The sequence below is a fragment of the Equus caballus genome, chromosome 3 (genome assembly GCF_041296265.1).
Source record: "Equus caballus isolate H_3958 breed thoroughbred chromosome 3, TB-T2T, whole genome shotgun sequence".
NCBI classification, from domain to species: domain Eukaryota; kingdom Metazoa; phylum Chordata; class Mammalia; order Perissodactyla; family Equidae; genus Equus; species Equus caballus.
Window position 1 is genome coordinate 112,500,513 of NC_091686.1, and position 22,852 is coordinate 112,523,364.

General features: G+C 40.8%; 1 protein-coding gene and 1 long non-coding RNA gene across 44 annotated transcripts in view; both read left to right on the forward strand.

Moving 5' to 3' along the window:
• LDB2 (LIM domain binding 2) overlaps nucleotides 1-22,852 on the forward strand; it is a 359,760-nt gene that overhangs the window by 1,295 nt on the left and 335,613 nt on the right. The gene's annotated exons all lie outside the window — the stretch shown is intronic.
• LOC138923510 (uncharacterized) lies at nucleotides 7,230-7,995 on the forward strand. Its single transcript, XR_011437190.1, has 2 exons — nucleotides 7,230-7,366; nucleotides 7,794-7,995. It is a non-coding gene; the product is annotated as an uncharacterized lncRNA (long non-coding RNA).

Below are 22,852 nucleotides of genomic sequence, written 5' to 3' on the forward strand. Positions count from 1 at the left end.
TCCTGTGCCCGAGAGGGAGCCTTAGCCTCCTGGGCCAGCAACTCTGGGAGCAGAGAGACAGAACTTTCAGAACTTTGTAAATGCAAAACTCCAGACCGCCTCCTGCAATTTAAATATTTAATGCCTGTTGACTTTTCTCATGCTCGCTTGGCTGGCAGGTCTGCTGCTGGGCTGTCCATTTGCCTGTAAGTTGAGGCTTTGTGTTGAAGTGTTCCGGGAAGGAGTTTGTTAGAGGTGCACCAGAGTCACTTTAGGAAGTAGAAATCGCTGGGAATTCAGGCTTCTCTGCAGAGTACACATTCCCAGAGGGCTGATGGCAAAGAGCTTTGAGGGAATAACTTTGGTGGAATTTTAGATTGAAGATTGACTCTCAACTCTGGAAAGGAGCTCAGTTAAGGTTGCATGATAAAATAAAACACACTTGCTTGAATTGTCAACGGAACCGTGGAGAATTCATGACGTTTAATGTATTTAATACAGCTAACAAGATGTGACCTGCTTTCTGATTGGCTAAGTGCTGGATGAGGACTGATGTTTGTTAAAAAACTGGCTTGTCTTTATCACTGGTATTTTCTTTACATGTTAATAGACCATAGATGTTAAATATAAATGATGATACTGTTGCTCTCCGAGAAGAGAGTAGCTTTTACAGAGTATAAACTCTGCTCTGCTTAGGGGTAGGGAGCTGTTGGCAGTAAACGATATCTGTGTGTGTTGTTGCGTGTGTGTTACACTTTGTATAGTTCTTTCAGGTCTTTGCAACTGTGTGTTAGAATCTTAAATTCTTTCATAAATTATGGGTTGTCGTAGCCTGCTTTCAGAATTAGGAGGATAGAAAATGTCTTACAGTTCAGGCACACATTAATTGCAATACAAATTTAGGGTAAAAAAAGTCTTAAAATAGGATTAGTTTTTAAAAAGAGACCAAGGGCCATTATGGCTCAATTCTCGAAAAGCAACAAGATTGAAAGTAGCTCGTGTCCACCTTACGTTTTAGAAAGTTTTGGAGGAGTTGTGGAAAGAGATTTTTCTCCCATCCTCCTTGGTTAGGAGAACAAGCAGATTTCTCTGATATCTGTGTTTCCTTGTACCCTCAATTAGCACTTGGCCTGTTCTGAGCTGGGAGACTTCTCTGGGAGACTTCTCCATCCTGGCCCTCATCAAAATCTGCAGGATGCAATAAGGTCCCTAAGTTTGTTTCACATTTGAGGGAAAACCTTTGAAAAGTCCCCCATTCATAGCATGTTTCTTAAAAATGGCACATCATCTTTTGTGAGAGCTGAACCCAGGAACTCCTAACTTTTGCATTATAGGGTATTACTTTTAAAGATTTCCCTCTGAGTAGAAAAAAGTGCTTCATAGCTCAAGAACCTAGAGAGGAAAGCTTGCTATGATAAATCTTAAAGATTTTTTTAAACCTCTCTGACTGTGACAAAAAAGCAGCATGAACTGTTTTCTGGTGTGTTCTGGAGTCAACCCTGAACATTTCTCCCCTTAATTAGATCGTTTTTATAATTATCCAAATAATTGCCCTGAAACTTCTTTTTTCTTTGTCAAGCAGTAACATGATGTCATGAACCCAAAGCCATAAATTTGTTTTCGTTTCATATGAAAAAAGGAGACAATCAAATAATTGCTCCTAAAATATTTAAACAACAATGTTAAATGTTAAATTTAGATCATGGTTTATAATTGGAAAAGAAAGTATTTAAAAAAAAATAACTTTTCCTGAAAAAGTCATATTGTGCCTTCCCAATGGTGATTCTTTAGGACAAAGTTGTTCTGAGCCCTAGAGAGGAATGAGCTCAAATAAAATACGGTAATACCCAGCAAGAGTTACCAGTTTATTCACACACGAAATCAGATAGATTGTTGGGCAATTACCTTTAGAATTTAACCAAGGCATCCAGCTGTTTTGGGCAAGAGAGACTCACCCTTCTTTCTTCTCTCTCTCCCCTGGCTCCTGCTCCTACATTACATAGTATTATTTCATTGACTTCTAATACCACACACAGACACACCCACACACACACACACACAGACACACACACATGTATACGTACACATAATCTGGGTAATATTACACACAGTCTGGATAATACTCTCAACTCTCCATTCCGTTTTGACCATAGACTTGGCTGGAAAGAAATTGTTGCAAATCAGCAGAAATTTCCTAGAATCCTCCTTCTTCATGGAAAGGAAAGAAAGTAGTAAAAATCCATGATGTTTACCCACTTTCCTTCCATGGCTGACCCCAGGGCATTCTCTCATGGGAATTGATGTCTTTCTTCCAATTAAATCAAATCAAAACCCTCAGGAGTTGGGTAGTTTTAGTTTAAAGAGCACTGGGTTGGGAGTTAATCCTGTTTGGAAGTTGTTTCTGTCACTTACTAACTATTTGGCATGGATCTTGTTCTCTCATCTGCAAATTACCTGCAATGTCCCTTTAATTAAAGAATTCACATTCTACAGCAGTCCTGGGTTTGGTTTTCTTTACTGTGAGAAAGTGTTGTGAACTAGAGTAAAGAGCACAGAGTAAAGAGTTATTTCTCTGCTCATGGCGTTTAGTTCTGATTCACACATGGTACTGAAGTTCTGGGATGATGGTAAAGAAAACACGAAGGCAGAGACCTGCAGTGTTACAGCTGGTGCTTAGAGCAGATGATCCCTGGGACCAAGTAGGTTCTCAATAAACGTCTGTTAACTAGTCCATCAACGAATCAGAAGCTGAAAGAGGAAAGAGTTTGAGAACCGTGTCATTGACATTAGCACATTTCCCGAGAAACACAATTCTGATGCCACTGGGGGCCTGGTACCCCGTGAAGCTGCTTTCAGCATCTGCTTCCCATTCCCCAAAAGTGCCGATGCCCACGTTCTCCACATTCATCTCATCACGAGGTCATTTAGATGTCTAATCTTTGTGGCAAAGGAAAGCAAGTGTCCAGGAGATTATAGGACGTCATCTCTTTTTGAAGGACTATGAATTCATTACAAAGCAAACAAAAACAACAAAAATATGTTTTAAATGCTCTTGCTGTTCTGGGAAGTAAAATTTCTTTGCAACATCAGAATGTCAGTGGAATTTCCTGAAGCAACTCGGGGGTATTCCCCCCTCCTCCCCCCCCCCACCCCGTTTAAATGAAATTAAGAAAAACTCTGAGCTTTGCGTCACTGTCGTCCACTGTAGTTCCCCGGCAGTAGGAAGGGGGTGACATTTCCCGTTGTGCGTGCTGCCATGGACTGACCCTATGTCTTCCCAGATTCATGTATTTGAATGGTCTCGCTGTCCCAAATGCATTTTGGAAGAACACAACTGCACAGTCATATAGTTTAACACTGTACACAGAATACAGTCAGATAAGATATAAAAACACGTTCTAAAGACTCAGAATTTCTTTTGTCAAAAGCTTAAATAATAACAAAAACTTTTTTTTTTTCATTTCTTGAGGTCTGTGCTATGAGATTAAAATATAGGGAAAATATGAGACACATCATAGCAACCTTCATTTTTAGTGAAGAGATTTCACTCAAGTTGGATTATTATAAAATTTAAGAAAGTTTATCAAGTTATAAAAATCTTTGTTATTGTAGATAACTTTTCTAGACCTTTTTTCTCATTCAGATAACCAAAAATATCTCCATTCAAATGAAGATGTTTTTAAGTATGTATTTGTTTCATGTTGGCAGGATGCTAATTTTAATAAAATACCACAAGCAGCAGGAAAGTGTGGGTTCTATTATGTATTTCTTCTGTTTTGAGATGTTTTTTCTTTTATCAATATTGCACATCCCACGCCCAAAGAGAAAACTGGTCACAACTGGAAGCCGCACACACAAGGATTTTATTAGAATTACAGTTTTTAGTTTTACGGGATTTAATATGAACGTTAAAAATGTTTGAAGGCCTTGAAATTTAAATCTGTGGCTATTCACCCCCGCTCAGCTCAACTCTCAAACTCCCAGAAGAGCGGCTGGAGGCCGTGGGGGGTTCTTGGCCTTCTTTTTTCAGCTACATTTTTATATACTTCAGTCACAGGGTTTCATGTTGTAACATCATGTTTATTCATGGAATAGCTTAGTATCATTGATGTTCCGATGGAGTCTAGTTAAAATGAGATTAGGTATTTTGGATAGGTGGGAAAAAAATGAAAAATGCTTTGTGATAACTTGGCTTATTTTTCCCCTAGAAATTTAGAAAGAAAAATGCTGCTGCTACTCTGAGGCATATGAATGATTTTCAGTGTTAAACACAGTTTTTCGAAGGGGGGTTGGTGAGGAGTGGGGGGAGGGGAGATTGGACGTGGTAAGGAAAGCTATTTTGAAAATGTTAAATGAAACCAAAAGTGCAGTTTTAAAAATGAGAACTTCCAAACTCTCTTGTTTTTCCAGATCTCTGCATGGCCTCAGAAAACAAATTGCAGGACGCTTGCACCGATTTTATTTTCCTGAGGTCTTTTTTTTTTCCTCTTCATTTTCTTACTATGGGAACTGTTTTTAATTAAAAATTGCTGCAAACTAACTATTCGTAGGAGACCAAGAAGAAAAAAAAATCTCTCAACTCACATTCAACACAGATACTTATCAGCCTAAAATCAATGCACATTTAAATTTCTCCCGTTTTGGTGTGTAAATTATGATATAGGATTGAAAAGAGTATGCATTTTTTATGCATTTAGCTTTTTGTTTGGGTTTCAGAAAGAAATTAATTTAAATTGTATGGAGAACAGGGCTATAAATCTCCTTTTATTACATTTGTCCACATTAACTCATTTTTCATGAGGAACACAGAACACCCCCATTTAAAAGAAGCAAAAAAACATAAAACAAACAACCTCAAACATCCAACTTTATATGTTGTCAAGAGCAAGATTCATAAACTTGCTTATTTGGATTTGGTATGTGGGTCTCAAAATGTAATTGGTCTGGGAAAACAATCTTTTTTTGCAAGTGTCAGAAAACAGAGCTTTAAAAAATGTTCAACTGATGTAGATATTACATATAGCTCCTTTGTCATTTTCAGACCAATATTCATTTTCTTTCTTTCTTTTTTTCTTTCTCTTTCTTTCTTTCTCAATTTAAGCTTAGATTTTTTAAAATTTAAATTCTGGCAGCATGCATCTGAGCATAGGCAACTATTAATACTTAAAACAAAATTCAGCCATTCCTTCAAGAATTTCCACACTTCAAGCAATGACAATACCAGAGTCTGGAAATACAGAGATAACGAAGATATTTTCTGTCTTCTAGAAGCTTACAATTTGGTAATGAAGGGAGACATACAAACCCACTCTTACAAGGAGATACCATGATAGATTAATACCTGGTGTATTGTGGATATGTGTTTGTATTGAAAGGTATACACCTTTCTGGAAGGTAGTCGTGATGATAATGACCAGCATCTACGGAGTGTTCACTCTCTGTTGGGCCATGGTGCTAAGAGCTCTCTGTAAGTCAGCTTGTATAATGCTCATATTCACCTCGTGAGACAGATACTACTAACATCCACAGTTTTACTGATGAGGAAACAAAGGGTTAAGTCAATTGTTCAAGGTCAGACAGATGGTAGTTTAGTTTTAGAGGTTTTGCTGTTAACTGCTCTGCTATAGCACCTCTGTTGAGATAAGAAATACTAGCTAGAGTTCTTGTTTCACCTGTAGAAATTTATTAGGTGAATACATTCATTTTTTCCTAGGACAGGTTGATTTTGGCAATGGCTGGAAATTTGACCCCATTCACCTAACTTGGTTAGACTCCTTGCCTCTCAAATGCCTGACTAATTTCAAAAGGGACCATGGGAAATTCCAAAGGATGGGGCCAGAGATAAAAAATATATCCTGGATATTGAAAAAAAGAACTGAAATCACACTCCCTATTGAAGAATCAATATCTTCAATATCCATTGAAGTGGCCTCATCTGAAGAGTTGCTGGAATTGTTGGGGAATGTTATGTATAACCATCTAAATTTTAAGTTTTGTACTTAAAAAATATTTAGATTTCTGTTCGGTGCTCTGTGGAAGATGGTGTTTTGTTTTAAATAGTAGTGTAATGAGTATAAAAGCTATCTTGATTTTGGCAGTGCCATCCCTCTCCAAATGTAAATATTAGGAGATTAAATTAGTACTAGAAGTTAGTATGGTGTTGGCTTCCTTTGCAGGTAAGCAATTCCGAAGCTTAGAGAAAATAAAGGCATAGAGGGAGAAGAGCTCCCAACATGTTTTGGCTTCCTACTATCCTAGTTCCATCCTCTCCTAAGAGGCATCTCTCCATCTTGTGTCTCTCTGCATTTCTTGGTGGGAGGTCATGTTTCCATCTTATCTTTGCAGCCTACTTTAGCTGCCTGTGAGGCCATTGTCTGTACGGTAATTGCCTGCCAATTACGGAGACAAGATGGATCTCCTCATTTGATCTACCCCCAAGTTCAAGATGCGTGCATTCTGGTTCTCCTTTGACAGATCAGGAAGTGGAAGCCTAGAGAGGTGAAGACTGAGTCCGCACCTAGGCATCCCCAGGGGCTGGGTGTTCTAACTCCCTCATTCAGTGTTGTCTCCCAAACCATGCTGGTGAGGGAGGCCCACCACGCTATACTGGAGGCCCTGACAGCCACACCTTGCTCTTACATCACTACCACTTTTGACCACCCTAATTTGAAGTTTTAGTCTTCCAGTGAAAAACAGAAGGCTTAGCGTTAAAGATTTGTTAGACCCTTCTGAAGAAGAGGGACCTACCCTGTTCTGGTGACATCACAAGCCCCATCCTGTCTTTTCAGGATTAGGATGGCCTCCTAACTGTGCTCCCTGCTCCCTCCTTCCTCCTTACAATCTATTCTCCACTAGTAGTCAAGGTGATATTTTTGGAGTGTAAATCAGATCATGTCACTTTCCAGCTTCCCCTCACACTCAGAGTTAGCTCCCAACTCCTTATTGTAACTTTAAGGCTCTATGAATCCCTTCTCTGTGGCCCAGTCTTACTACCTACCACATGTTCAACAGACTCCAGCCACAAGAGGCTTCTTTGGATCCATTAACTTGCCAAACTTGTTCACATCTCAACACCTTTGCCCTCAGTGGCAGAATGGATTTATGGATTCCTCCATAATAACTCATATAAGTATTAGGAGATCTAATTTTTGTGTGTGTGGGGAAGATTGGCCCTGAACTAACATCTGTGTCAATCTTCCTCTATTTTATGTGGGATGCCGCCACAGCATGTCTTGATGAGCGGTGCTAGGTCTGCACTGGGGATCCGAACCTGCGAACGCTGGGCCACAGAAGCAGAGTGCGAGAACTTAACCTCTATGCCACTGGGCCAGCCCCTAGGAGATCTAATGTGAATTAGAATTTGATATGGTGTTGGCTTTATTTGCAGGTAATCATTTAAATATTTCAATGAAAATAATGACAAGGAAGGATAAAATTCCTAGCACTTGGTACGTCATCCACTGATGAACTTAAATGCCCCCTTCACAGAGAGGCTTTCTCTGGTCACCTCAATTAAAATTACCTCCCCCAACCCTTCTCACTTTTTATCACAGGCCCTGATAATTTTCTCCATAGAAATTATAGCAGGCTGATATTTTCCTGCTTCTAGTTTATTTCTTAAGCGTCTGCTTGTCCTCGATAGAATATAGACCACATGAGGGCAGAGATTCATTTGTCTGGTTCACAGTTGTCTCCCCAGGGCCCCACAGCACATAGCTGATATGCACAATATATCTGTTGAGTAGAGGAAATTAAGCTGTACCAGAACTATCCAGACTGACACTGGCATTTCCCCTGAATCTTACCAACAATAGCCTACAAGGTCAGTTGGAGAGGAATTGTGAGCCTAATAGCCTGGCAGCATCCACTGAAGGAATGGTCAGCCAGACCTGCAGGAAAAAGAAGCTGAAAGGAGATTGTCTTCTGTGAAGGAAGCCTTGACCTGAGAATTTTGCCCTCCGGTGGCGCGAATCCTCTGGGACTCTCCTGACTTCTGATTAAACATATTTATACTCATCTTAGTGTTTTTTCTCATTTGATATTTCCACCACTTCTCTCTCTTCGGATCTACCTGGGTGCCCAGAGCCATGAATTATGATATGAATCATGACAATACCTTACATTTCCTGGAGTACTTTTTAGAAAAGTGCTTTCAGGGCCATTAATTAGCTTATTTGAAGTGATTTGCACGACTGAAAATATGGGAAGTTATATTAGTATATGATGTTGTGGTCTACCATAATTTTGGGTTTGCCAATTGTGCTGTGTGTGTCTGTGAGAGAGACAGAGAGACAGAGAGATGGAGATGCTCACCCCAATCAGATTACATCTGTGTATGTGTGCACCTTCCGGTTAGGAAACATACTCAATTTTTTTCCACCAGTGTTTATTCCTCTGGAGTGACACGCCTGGAATATGAAGATTTGAAAACTATATGACTTATAATAAGTCAGATTTGGATCCAAACACTGGCTCTGCCTCTTACTTGCTGTGTGATCTTAGGGAAGTTTCCTAACTTTTCTGAGCCATCGTTTTCTTACCCTGAGTTTTAGGTTGGGAGGTGAAATGGCTAATATACATAAAATGCCTGGTAGCCAGTAGGTGCTCAATTAATGGGAACTGTGTTGACTATGCTGCCCTTATTCTCTATCCTATCAGCAAATTAGGTAGTGTACGTAACACAAAACTTGGCTTGATTTCCTAAAAGTATCTTTAAAAATATTTTTTACATGGCTTGCCTTAGCATATTTCAATATAATGAACAAAACTTACAATGATATGTTGTAGGACTTGTGGGTTTGGTATTCTCATAATATGTAATAATGCCATCTGGGCTTTTCCCTGTTATACAGCAGTGATGACATGATAATCATATACCTTCTGGTGGCCACGATCTCTCCCGAAGTCCAGGTTATAATTATCTCTTAAACACACCTTTGGTTAAGGATTAAGAATTGTCCTGTGTGTGAAACCACATGCATTCCATTCTGTTGGGAAAAAGCTGTGTTCAGGGTTTGCTCCATATAAGAACTCAGTGGAGACAACAGAGCATTGAAATGTTCCCCTCCACCAGTGTCTTTGGAGGGCCATCTAGATAGGGGCTCCAGGGAGGCCTGAGGAGCACACACCCCCCGGCCCTGACTAGCCATTTTGTCTAAAGAGTCGCACTTTTCAATATGCAGCCTGGCACAGACTTCTCCAAGGGAGCTGTGTCAGCACTGGTTGGAAGCCTGAAGCACCACCTGCGTGTCTGGACTGATAACAGCCCTGCCAACTGATCCACTGTGACACCTTGTGGCTTGCTCCTTAACACAGTGAAAACGCACACGGGTGGAGCTGGTGATGTGCTGAATGGCACCGTGCGGTATCTCTCTGGCCAGAGGGATCAGGTTGATGGGTAGTCAAGCTACCTGCCTCTGCTTTCCTTATAGATGCAACTGGGTGTGACAACGTGCTGGTTTGCCCTGCTAATGCCGGGGTAGAGCCTCTGTGATTTTTCATATTGAATTCTTTAAATTACACATACCTTCCTACACTTCATTCATTGACCAAGTCACTTGTGATTTTTATTTAGAGTCCCACATTAACAATATTTTTTATTAACCTTTCTAGAGTAATATCTTGCATAGTTTAAATATTAAATTGTTTGCAGACATATATGTGTGTATATATATATATATTTGGAGGGGGTAATGCTTGTTAAATTTTGCTTCCCATGGGACATTTCTTAGGACACATGAGTATCTTATCTCGATATTGAAAATCTGTGTAGACAAGCAAAAGTTAAACCAATAAACAAAGCTATTTGGCAGTATACACAAAATATAACTCTTCTTTCTCATGTCTTATAATTTTAACCATGATTCCCCTGCAGTTGGCTGAAATTTCTTGCTTGAAATTGAAATTAAGCAGTTGGTGCATATCCCCAGCCCTTGAAAGGTTCAAATTGAGAATATTTGATGGAGCCAACTACTCTCAGATAAGCTGAATCCTAGAATTTCAGGGCTGGAAGAAACACAAGAGATCACCTAGCCCAAGCTGCTGATTTTGGAAGTGCAGAGACCAGATACAGGTGGGGCTTACCCGGACTGCAAAGTGCTGCCGATTCAGAAGTGCTCTCAGGTTTTCTAAATCATAGCACTAGCTGCCCAGGTAATAACCAGGAACCGGCCAAATTAAACGCTCTTACCAGCCACTAACTTGTACTTCAACTCTACAAAAACTTTTATGTTTCAAACTCCTTTCTCCTTTTCCAGCTTTTCAATCGCTCTAAAATGGTATCGATCTTTAGCATCATGCTATTGATGTGGAAAGACACATCACTGTCCTTGGTTTAGAATTTGATTGTTTTCCTTGCCAATTTATTTAAAATAAAGTTGCATATGCTTTAAAATATGTCTAATTTTAAAAACATGGTACATTATCCATATAGAGTATTTGCAAAATACAACAATGTGCAAAGAGGTGAATAAAGCTTGTCTTTAATTCTACTATGCAAAATTTGCTGTTAATACTTTAGTGTATAAATCTAATGCACACACGTGTGCATCAACCTTCACATGCTTAGGAACATGCTGAGCCCCCTTCTGAATGCATCTCTTTTAACCAAAATCATAAGCATTTCACTGTGTCCTTCAATCTTCTTAAAATATAATTTTGAGTTGACTGAATTTCTTCATACATATTTTTATGTTTTAAAAACTAACACAATATAGGCATTAAAAAATTACCTGGCTCCTTTGTACCATGATTTGAACTCAAAGAATGAGTATTCATAAACATCAGTCTTGTCCTCCTGTGAGATGGAGAGATGCTGGTACTAAGGAGTTACCCATGGTGACATATATTATGACTACCATTAGCATTTCGTACTAGTCAGGAATCTTGAACCCAGGGCTCTCCATCCTCTTTTAAGAAAGGTTTTCCCTCCCACTTGAGGGCAGAACCTTTTCTTCTCTGTTTTTCTTTCTTTGGTATTATTTCTGAGTTAAGAGGCAGCTAGCACACAACCTTGTGCAAGGTCCATAAATCAAAATATTTTGCACAATTCATACTGGGAAGAGTGAGCTTGGATTAATGTTAAGAGTTAGTGTTGATCTAGAACCAGTAGGTTGGGACATAGCAAGTTAATTTATGACATTGGTTGAAGGACATATCTTTGATTCAAGGAGAAAAGTGATATCTCATAAAGTGGGCTATGTCATGAGTTGTATGCAATGTTATCTTATTTTCTTCGCTGGATCGAAGAGATCCTTGGGGTCAGGTACTATCTTATTCATGTTCATATCCTTCGTGACAGTTGACATTCTCTGTGGCCAACAGTAGTCTTGTTTTAAAGGCACATTTCAGAGGAGCAGCCATTTTGTAACTCGATTCTGAGTTATCACTGTTTTAATATGGGTAACGTGCATTTTATAGATAAGCCTCATACATATGCTTCTATTGCAACACTGTGGTATGCAATAAGACTACGTCCCCTACCACAGCATTAGCATTAAATTATTAACTTCTGAAGCCATGCAGATTTATATCTCCACGTACTGTTTTGTGACCTTGAGTAAGTTAATTTACCCCTCTGTGCCTAGGTTGTCCTCATGGGTAATGTGGGAATGATGATAGAATCTATGTCTTTGTTTTTATGAGGACTGAGTGAGATAATTCTTACAAAGTGATTAGCATAGTGCTTGCACCCTATGAGTGTTAACTTATCATTACAGATTATTTGTTTGGTCAATATTGAGCGTCTACCTCATGTAGTATTACTTGTCTAGAGATAAAGAGGGTGGCATCCCTCTCTTGAAAGAGTTTAGGGAGAGCACAGTATTTGTAGGCAAGGAGGGTCTTGAGGGATGAGTGGGAATTTGCCAGTTTGAGAAGGGTGATGGGAAGGATGTTTTTGGCAGAATGAATGGCACATGCAAAGAAACTGAGTCTTGAAAGGTGATGCTCTGTTTGAGGAAGGGTGAGGATTTTGGCACGGTTGGGGCCTAGGGTCTGTGGTGTTTGTCTGAGTGTGTGTATATATGTGTGTAGGATGCCGTTGCTGAGGGTGGTAGGAGATAAACCTGGAGAGGAAGCGGGGGCCACACTGTGAGGACTTTGTGAGGCTGAGTGAGGACTTCATCCTTTAGAGACTGTCTATTGGACTTGAGCATGGTGAGTCTGAACAGGGCCCTGGCATGATTATGGGATTTTTCTGTGCCTTGGTTTCCTCATCTAGAAAATGATACAAGAGTAGTCCTCACCTCACAGAGTTGTTTTAGGGAATTTAATGAGACAAGGTCTTTAAACCCTTAGACCAGCACCTGGTCTACGGACCTGACTACTATGTGGTAAGGACTCAATCAACCTTAGCTTCTACTATGGGCAAAGGGAAGTGATAAAGGTCGCCTTTTGCACGAGGAGTGAGACAATTGATCTGCTTTTGAGTGAGACGCTCTGGTCACTTTGTGGAGAGTGGATTGGCGATCTGTCTTAGAGCATATTTGTCTGCTGAGAGGAAGGAGTCAGTGGATGGGGAGATGCACAAAGGAAAAACTACACACACTTACTGGCTGACTGAGATATTTTTAGCCTCCTGTGTCTGAAGCGAAGGATGGATTTTCATGGCATTTTTTTTAAGATGCAAAATTACTGTAAGCCAAGGTTATGTAACTTGCCCGGGGACACTTTATTCGTCCCCCAGTGAGGCTCACGGTGCGGTCCACGAAACTTTTAGCAGACATTTTAGAGGGTGGCTCCCTGGGGTCTCTAGCTCTGAATTTTCCTCCTGCTTTGACTGAATTGGGAAACCAGAAGAGACGTGCTGTGGCTTCTGGGAAAACTTCTTCAGCCAGCCTGGCACAAGGACCCCAAAGTGATGTGGCAGTGAGTCAAATGAGAGTGCTGAGAAGACAGGGGAAGAGAAGACAGAGAGAGTTACAATCGATCCCATCCAGCACATGTAACAAGAAACTGAGACTCAGTTTCCGTGGTAGTAGAATGGGAACAACAATATACAACATCAGAGGAACATCTTGAACACTGAGACCAGGGAGGTCGATTGCCAAGGCAAGGGTGGCACTGAGCAGTGGCTCTTCCGTTCCCTCCGCGGTAGGTCATGTCGCGTCGCAGGCGCTCAGACTTCTGTTCTAGGAGCGTGCTTCCTGAACTCTTCTCATACCTTCTTTCCTCCCCACACTCGCCTGTGGCCTTGGATAAGTCTTTCCCTTTCCTGAGCCTGTTTCCTCTTCTGACGGCTCTGGGTTAGACGAGACGTGAACAACAAGGCTGTTTCCTCGGCCCCAGAATTTCTGATTCCCATTTGGTTCGTTTCTGTATTTAATCTACCACGTTAAAAATAAAATCAAGGTAAGTATCGTGCTATTGACTCTCTCCGCCAAGCCCCCCGCTTTTTTTCTCCCACCTTTTTTGGTGAGGGGATCTTGCTGAGTCATTGCGTCTTACTTGTCCACACAAACTGGCTGGAGCTGGAGGACCAAACTTTGCCTGGAAATGCCCTGTGCTCCATTGTCTTAAAACCTGCACATGAAAGACGGCCCAGGGATTGTTTTTTCCGATCCCCCTGAAAGAAACTCAAAATGCAAATGCAGGATGTAGTAAAATGACAGAGTTCAGTGGGTGCCCCATACCGTCAGTTTTTCGGGCTTTTTTTAGAAAGGTTAAAATTCATCTGAACCAAGACTAGAAAATAAGCTTAAGGTTTTAGGTTATTCTGAAAAGACTGTTAATGCCTGTTGGCTAAGTGCATTAAACCACTCTGAAATGATCGCTTGTGTGTATACTATTTTCAAAACTGCTTGCTGGGATGGTGAGTTAAACCTATTTTTTTCCAGACTCAAAACTTTGCATTTGTCTGTTGAATAAAATACCGTATATGAAACAAATAAACATTAAAATATAGTTTATAGTATTTCCAGGCGTTTGTCTGAAAGAAAAATATGTCAAGACATTTATAGTTAGAAACTGAAATCTCTGCCTTGACTCACTCCATTGTATTTTCAAGGAGCCCAACCATATATAACATTGCCAGGTCCCCGGAGACCTCCTTGAAGGGATACCAGATACTCTTGGTATAACGAGAGAATGGGGGAGGTGGGGCGAGAACGGATGGGGAATGGTTTCCAGTCCTAATTCTATATTTCCTGTGATTTTTTTTTTTTATGGAGGCAGGGGAAAAGGAGAGAAGAAAGAACTCTGCTGTAGCTTTTATTATGGCTTTGATTTTAAAACCGTTTAAGAAGTAGCATTTACCGCGGCACCCCATGGTGTCTATGATGAGATTGCATTGGCTCCTTTGTTCCTCAGTAACTTATTGAGTTTTTTTATTATGTGCTCAGTGATGGGGGACTATAAGAAAGCCCTGCCCTCAGGATGCTCGCAGCCCAGTGGGGTGATGGCCCGCTAAACATCCACTTATGGTGAAGGGTGACAATTGTCATGATGGGCAAGACAGGGCTGTTGAGAGTAGCGAGGATGGAAATTATCCAGCAGGGATTGTGGTACTGGGACACACACTTGTACTCTAAGTTGCTTATATCATGTAGTAAATCGTGACCCAATTATTCATATTTTTAATCTAGGGAGCTACTAACTTTTTGACGACGTTGAGTATCTGGTGATCTTAGAGGAATGAAGCTGCTCAAATATCTAAAAGCAGAGTGATAAAGCCACACAGCATTAGTGTCACAGTGATGGCTGCAACCAGGTCCCTTAACGTATTGTAATCTAAACCTCGGGTGAAGAAGAAGGAAAAAAGGCCACTTCTCTAAGCCTCCTTAACAGCCTAGATATGGCAAAAATGTTCCTTTTTTTTTTCCCCTAGGTCATGAGAAATTGTCTGAATATAGGGTTGAAAATTGTGTCCTTACCAAGGAGTTGAACATAGTAATTTTTGTGACACTTCCAGGTTGTTACTTACTGAATCTTAAAAAAAAGAATTCTCCCCCTCCAACTATAGTATATAGCTAGACAATACTAGGAGAAGTTTAAGACGAAAACAGATCACGCAAAGCCTTGAATGCTTAGGAATCCGTAAAAGTGAAGGCAGGGGACTGGACAAGAAAAAAGCAGAATCTCAAAAGTTCAAGAGCAGGAAGAATGATAATCACACTGAACCTGTATTGAGCGTTTGCTGCGTGCCAGTCTCCCAGCGATGCTTTCCATCCTTGTCTCAATTAAGCCGCACACCAGTGTGGTGAGTACTATTATGACCTCCATTTTTCAGATGAGAAACTGAAGCTGACAGAGGCTTAGTAATTAGGAGCGAGTGTCACAGTGGGGCTGGAACCTGGGGTGCCCAAGCTCAGAGCTGATGTTCACCTCTCAATTCTACTGACTCTCCAGAGTGTTCCACTTCACAGCTGAAGAAACTGAGGCCTCAGGAAGTTAAAGCAGGCCTTGGATCATCCCGTGAGGCACGACTGAAACTTGTCAGTGCTGGGCGACTTTGTCTTCAGTTCCTCAGTGGGAACCAGCATGTGTACACTGAGAATCCACTGTGTGTGTCACATCACCGTGGCCTGCTTGAGGCCAGGGGCCATGCCTGGCTCACTTTTGTATCAGCAGCACTGAACACAGGGCCAGGTGCAGAAGAGATGCCCTCAACCTTTTTTTGACTGAATGAAGAATATGGAAGCAGCAGGCCCTGAAGTTTAAACAAAGTTAACTGTAAGCTCCACACAGACAAGCATGGCGTCTGTCTTTCCAGAGATGGCAGCCTCTGGGACATGGTCATATGAATTAGTAACAGGTGCTCCCTCTGCGTGAGCCTATGGCCCTTTCTTGCAAAGGGAAAGCTTTCTGATCGTCCTGACAGATATGAGCTCCAAAGGACTTAGCACAGTGTTTTGGGTTTCAGCTGCCTCCTCCAGTTCTCCTGGCCAGATGCCACTTTGCAGTGTGGGCTGTACAAGGAGGCCTGTTTTTATTTAATTTCGTCATCCAGCGTCTAACACAGGACCTGGAATCTGATTGATACTCAGTAAACATCAATTGAACACGAAGAATTTTAAAGACAGTGCTAAATTGCCTTCTGTCATTAGAATACAATGAGCACAGTGGAGGTTTGGTCCATGCATCGTGAAGAAGGTTGAAATTGAATTGGTTCCACAAGGGATTATAGGATGTGGATTTGTTGGGGAAGAAGGACACCCCAGTTGGAGGTAACAAAGGCCTCAGATGCCACCAAGCACCCAGGTCTGGGGGATGAATAGGATAGGGTTGGCTGACCTCTGCCCAGGGAAGTCTCTGCAGGTGCGGAGAGAGTTGCGTACCTGAAAGAGGCACCATTCTTGTGTTCCATGCTTGGGCCCCACGTCTGTAGAACACAATGTGAGTGGGGCTCCATGGAGTTGTTAAATTGGCCTCCTGTTTCTGGGGGAGACACATTCCTTCTCTATCCCCTCTGTGTTAGTCAGAGTTCTCCAGGGAAACAGAACCAAGAGGAGATATATATATATATATATATATATATATATATATATATATATATGAAGAGATTTATTATAAGATATTGGCTCACATGATTATAGAGGTTGGGAGAGGTCCCATGATCTGTGGTCTGCAAGTTGGAGACCCAGGAATGCTGGTGGTGTAGTTCAAAGACCTGGGAGTGAGAGGGCCAATGGTATAGTCGAGTCTGGATCTGAAGCCCTGGGAACTAGGAGCACTGAGAGCAGAAGATCAATATCGCAGTCAAACAGACAGGTAGAATTAATTCAACCTTCTTCTGCCTTCTTGTTCTATTCAGGGCCTCAACTGATTGAATGAGGCCCACCCCACTGGGGAGGGCCATCTGCTTTGCTCAGTCCACCAGTTCAAATGCTATCTCTTCTGGAAAGACCTCACAAACGCACCCAGAAATCATGTTGAAACAGGCATCTTGGCATCCCATCGCGCAGTAAAGTTGACACATACTGTTAACCATCACACTCTGTGCCAAAATTCTGCCTTCTCAGGTATAGTAGAGCTTGGTGTTGGAGGTCCTTGACTGCTTGGTGGAGGGGCAACTTTATAGCAATAGGGGAGCGTTATATGTTCTTGAGCAGATCCGTCCAAATCTTGTTCATTCACTCACTCAGTGCATCAATATTGAGTAAGGGCCAGGCATTTAGCATATAGTGGTGCGTGAAAACAGACATGGGCCTTTCTTGTAGGAAACTTACAACCTCGTAAGGGAGATACACAGCAATTCAATAATCATACTAATTAACATATAGTTATAATGGATGAAATGTGCACTATATAACAATGTGATAAATGCACTAGAGGAACCAAGCAAGTTTCTGTGAAAGCATAAAATAAAGAAACACGACCTACATTGCTGGGAGAATGGTCAGGAAAGCCCTCTTTGAGGAAGTGAAGTTCTAGCTGAGATTTAAAGAACAAATGAGATTTTTCTAGAAAAATGGGATGTGGGGTGCCAAGATGGCATCCAAAAGAGTAGCAGCAGGTGCAAAGGCCCTGAGGAGGGTGGGACAGGTTGTCTGGAGTGCGCAGAGAACAAAGAGGAGGTGCAAGAGCAAGCTGAGGCTGAAGGGATGTGTTTGACTGTGGATAGGCCATATGAAAGAATTTGGCATTTTTTAAAAAGTGATTTCAAGAGGAATGGGAACTTTGCTCTTTATGGTGGGGGTTTGAAAGAAGGTACATCATTGGAGTGGCTTTTTGAAACAGGTTGCTGGGTGAAGAATGGTTTGGAAGGATTTAATAGCAAGTGCAAGAAGACAAATTAGAGAAGGCTATTAACGTTTTCCAGACAAAAGATGACAATGAATTGGATCAATCTGGAGCTCGTAAAAGGGGCAGATGAGTGCAGATGGAACAGTGCTTGGTGATGGATTGTCTATGGAGGGTGTTGGGTGGGAGAGCTCTCCAGCCTAAGTCTAGGGTTATGAGGTTAAGAGTAGCGACTCTTCTCAGGCTTCATCTCTAGCCATTGTTGTCAACAGCATGTACCTGTGCCCTCCAGCCCAAATCAGTGTAGTTTAATGATGTTCATTCTACCAGCTTCCCAGAATCCACTTGAACTAGCTGTAACATCACCTCCTCTGTGTCCAACAGTTCTGTCAAACTTCTTTGCAGCCTTCTCTGCCTCCCCGGAGTTGTGCATCCTCCAGCCCCTTCTCCTTACTTTCTCTTAGCTTCTGCTTTCACAACATCTTCATTACTTACCAGTTTGTTCAACATTCTCTTTATGTTTTTAAGGCAAAGACTGATTAGGAGTTCGTTCTCTTCCCCATTTTTGAGTCTCATTATTTCCCTGTTTCCTCTTGGTTATTAGTGGTTCTGTTTTCTTTCAAGTGCCTCTTGTCTTTGAAAAGCTCTTGTGATTCTCTTAAGCCCATTTGCCTTTTTGTGGGCCTGTCTTCCTTTCCCTCTAAGCCTTAAGTATGGCATTATCGTTTCCTTTCATCCCCTCTCCCCTTCTTCAGGTACAACTATAGACACTTCGCTACTCCAGGATTGCTAAGCTGTGTCTGACATAACAGAGAAGCTCAATAAATATTGGTTAAATTTGGTCCTTTTATTGAATGTGCAGACTTTGATGGAACCACTTAAAATGCTTCTGGTACATAGTCTCTTTTATATCTATATAAGTATGTGTACGGTTACCTGAATCCAGGCTTTCTCTGGGGAGACTCACAAAAGAATTTATTTCTCTGTTATTCTAAGAGTGTGGTGGATTTTCACCATGCCTGTGGGAATGTCTCAAAGGTGTTGGGTGCTCATCATAAGTGTATGTTGGTTCGATCAGTTCTTATTGATGCATTTACTGTCCCAATGAATTGCCAGATGACTTTTTTTTTCTGCTTTATCTCCCCAAATCCCCCCAGTACATAGTTGTGTATCTTAGTTGCAGGTCCTTCTCGTTGTGGCATGTGGGACACTGCCTCAACGTGGCCTGATGAGCGGTGCCATGTCCATGCCCAGGATCCGAACCCGCCAAATCCTGGGCCGCTGAAGCAGAGTACACGGACTTAACCACTCGGCAATGGGGCCGGCCCTGCTGGATGACTTTTGATGTTTTTGCATAATGATTATGAATCTCAGTTCTTATATCTGTTAAGTGACAATAATCAGGGAATCAAAAAAAATTAGAGACACTTGGAGAGTATGCATTTATTCCATGTATGGGAACCGTGCTAGATTCCAGATGGATAAGAATGGGAATAAGAAGGAAAAGAGGATGACTTGTTACAATGAGCTCCTTGAAGCTCCAGTTGAAAGTAAAAGGACCGTTTGCCCTGGATTGAATGTAATCCCTAAAGTGAGGTCATTTCTCTCTCCAAAGCTTGTCTGGCCTGACTCTCTCGCTGGGTTAATGGTAAACGTAAAATGAAGTAACAGATTTGAAAGTGATTTGAATAAGTAAAATTACTTTACAAATTCCACATTGGGAAATTATCATTGATCAGTGGTTAGAAGGCTCATACAGTGGATGGAGCGTTTGGTTAGTGAAAGGAAATTTTTGAGGATCGATGGAAATGGTTATTTCTGAAAGCAGCCTGTTGTTTGCTGATTACTGTAAGTTGGCATCAGTTTAATGCCTTTCCCCTAGTGTACCTAGAGATTTGTGATGGAATTATCTATGCAAATTGAATACTTAAAAAAACTCTCCACAAACCTGTATGTTATATTTATAAACTTTACATTGTACTAAAGTCAGCAAATGTCACAGAATTAAAATCAGTAAATGCAAAAGTGAAGGTTTCCATAGCAACAGTAACTAACCCATATTGCATGTAAAACGGAATGTACATTAGATTTACATTTAATCGTCTATTAGTAGAGAAAAATACGATATAGAACAGGTGCAATATGGATACATTCGAGTGACCCTAGCAGCTCTTTATTTTTCAAACTTCAGGCTTTAGCTGCTGTCATTCTGGTATCTACCAAGTTTTGGCCCCTTTAAGGAAAATGAGGTAGGAAAAATGAGAGGCAACGTGAGAGGAGAGGTGTGCACCCCTAGATTTAAATGCAGCAGAATATCATTCTTGCATAAATTATCAATCAACTCGATAGGTGTTTCAGAGAAAGAAATAGATCCAGAATACTAAATGTTTGTGAAATTGTAGCACGTAGGGTACTGAAGAATTTCTGCCTCCGCAGTCAGTTGATCCAGACCTTCGGTGCCTCTAAAACATGGTAATGCAAGATGATTTTGTGGCTTTGAGTTGGTTGTGGAAAGGCCCAATAAGAGGTGGCAGGACTGGAGGCAAAGGCGTGGGTCATAGCCCCAGCCCACCACTTCTGTGCATCTGGCCTTCCTCGTTGAACTTCACTTTCCTCCTATTATGCATCCCCTCCCTAGCACTGAGGGTTCTCAGTGTCTCAAAGCAGAGTGGGAGGGGGAGGATGTGGGTACTTTGTGGACTCTAAACCTCTCTCTATGGACGATGCCGCTGCTAGAATGCGAGCTGCTTTCCTAAGGCAGGCACCAGCCCCCAAGTTAGACGCTGCCTTTGACTGTCTTCCCTGGAGACGGCCTGTCCTTGTCTGTGGGCTTACAGAACAGGATGTCTCCCGCTCTGCAGGCCTTCCTGGCCCTTCTGGTAGAGAGCTCTGAGTCATCCCCGAGAAACAGTTAGGCCTCCTCCATATCGGTCCAGATCAGGAGATGGCTCTAGATAGAGACTCTTTTATTGGACAAAACTTTATAAAATTGGAAGAAGTGTTGGTTCTGACTAAACATATGATTCACTCTAAAATGCAGTTGATTTTTAAAAATAACTATAAGTAAAATCAATCCTAAGTTTTTCCCCGTTGAACTTTAATGGTCTTTAGTATTCCTTGGCTTCAGTCTCCAACTCTGTTATAGCAGGTCTGTGGTAGGGCACAGGATGTGCTTTTTATCAAGCAACCATGGCAATTTCTAAAAATTTATTTTTAAATCCATCAATTAATTTTGTATAGCTTAAGGTGTTAGAATGATGTTAGCTGGCTGCGACCGAGATCAGAATTTTGCCACCAGCCCAGAAAACCCAACTTGGTCACAACCCATTTCTTTGTATAGTATTAAAGGACGTTTTTCGTATTAACTTTCTGGTGTTTTCCACCCAGTTTTGGCTGCTATTTTCAAATTGGCCCACCTCACTGTCCTGTGAATACCTGTTGGCTGTTTTTGGTTCGCTTCTTTTCTCGTCCATGAGATAAGCCTCAGCTTCCTTCTGTTTCTTCCAGACTCATAGCACGCATGTCTTGTGGCTCTCGGTGGTCTGTCCCACCTGCTTGTGTCTTGGAGTTCATGTCACCTCTTCTTATCACATAGAATTTTTATTTCATAGTCATTGGAAAAGCTCTTTCAGACTTTGAGATTTTTTTTGATCCAATATCACTCATGTGCATACATAAACGGGAATATATATGAAATAAATTGGTTAGGTATTGCTAAGACTTTTCATATTCAGGGTCTAACTTTTCAGAATTGTTCTTTGATGCATAGCTGCCAAGGATTTTCCACGTAGTATAATCTCTGTACCATCAAAAACGTTGGTGAGACAACTTTCTTCAAAATAATGTATTTAAAAAAACCATCAGTGCTGGGCTCTGAGCAGGCTTCACCTTATATAGACTTGCCTAATTTTTAATTCAGTTTTCAGGAATGTAGCAAATCTTGTTGGATTCGCAGTCTTCCTGACTCTTACCTTAACCATTTGGTTCTGAGAGATCCAAGAGTGATCCATTTTTGTCTCCCATTTCCTTCCAAGTCATTCACATCCATTCCGCAAATTACAATGCTTCTGTCTTTAATGTTTGCACATGTGCAATGGCAGCGATGGTTTGACAGAGATGGTAAATTAAAATTATATTGTAAAACGTTGAAACTTCAGATCTCGGGGCCTTTGATACTGGGAAAAATGTGCATGTTAGAATTAACGAAATTATATATAGATATAGATATTTGAAACTTTACTGCTTATTGTTTTGTAAACTGCTTTCTACCTTAAAATAATATTAAACATCTTTTCATTAAATATGATATAAAACTAGACTTTAAGATCTGCTTATTTTCCACCCTAAGCCTTACCATAATGCACATAATCAATGCCTTTTTGGGTTCATCACCTAATTTTGTTGTAAATGTTTTCTATAGGTTTTGATTTTGCACCACTCTGGTTTATGTGGGGAGTTGGAGATATTTAAAAATGATAGATCATTTTTCCTAACAGTCAAAAATCAGAAATAACCCAAATGTCCATGACTGGTAGATGGATAAACAAAATGTGGTATATCTACACAATGGAATACTTGTAAGCCATAACAAGGAGCAAAATTCTAATACATGCTACAGTATGGCTAAACCTTAAAAATATTACACTAAATGAAAAAGTCTGTCACAAAAGACCACATATTGTACGATTATGTGGGTGAGGAGGGGTAGGAAGAGGAGCTCCTGAGATGAGCACGAGGGAAACGTGCTGAAAATGGCTCTGGTGATGATTGCACGAGTCGGTGAATTTACTAAAAATGAAAATGTGAATTTTATGGCTTGTATATTATACCTCAATAAAATCATTTAAAAAACCTATTCTGCTACCACTGCTGTTTTCCCAGAATATTAAGTTTTAAGACTAAATATATGCTAAACATTATAAAGTATAAAATAATACTAAAATATTAGTTGTTTTCAAAAACTTCTTTAGAATTCAAGTAATTTGTTTTTTGTTTATTTTTTTAAGGCATAAGGTAGAGTGTAGAAAGCATAAGGACAAAAGCATGTTTTGTCATAAAATCTGCAGATGAATAGAGACCATTAACACCACCATGGTTAACCACAAGCCACATGTCAGCTTCTCTTTTCTGTCATCCCTAGTCCATCCATGTCCTCTGCTCTAGTACTTTCAATGATGGGCAGCCCCCCTCATTT